The sequence below is a fragment of the Leucoraja erinacea genome, chromosome 26 (assembly GCF_028641065.1).
Source record: "Leucoraja erinacea ecotype New England chromosome 26, Leri_hhj_1, whole genome shotgun sequence".
Classification (NCBI taxonomy): Eukaryota; Metazoa; Chordata; class Chondrichthyes; order Rajiformes; family Rajidae; genus Leucoraja; species Leucoraja erinaceus.
The window spans coordinates 26,476,586-26,476,830 of record NC_073402.1 but is presented as its reverse complement, the minus strand read 5'-3'; positions in this window follow the sequence as shown (position 1 = coordinate 26,476,830).

Genomic DNA, 245 nt, shown 5'->3' with positions numbered 1-245 from the left:
GGGGATCTTATAGAAACTTACAAAATTCTTAAGAGGTTGGACAGGCTAGATGCAGGAAGATTGTTCCCGATGTTGCGGAAGTCCATGACAAGGAGCCACACACACACAGTTTAAGGATAAGGGGGAAGTCTTTTAGGACCGAGATGAGAAAAACATTTTTCACACAGAGAGTGGTGATTCTGTGGAATTCTCTGCCACAGAAGGTAGTTGAGGCCAGTTCATTGGCTATATTTAAGAGGGAGTTA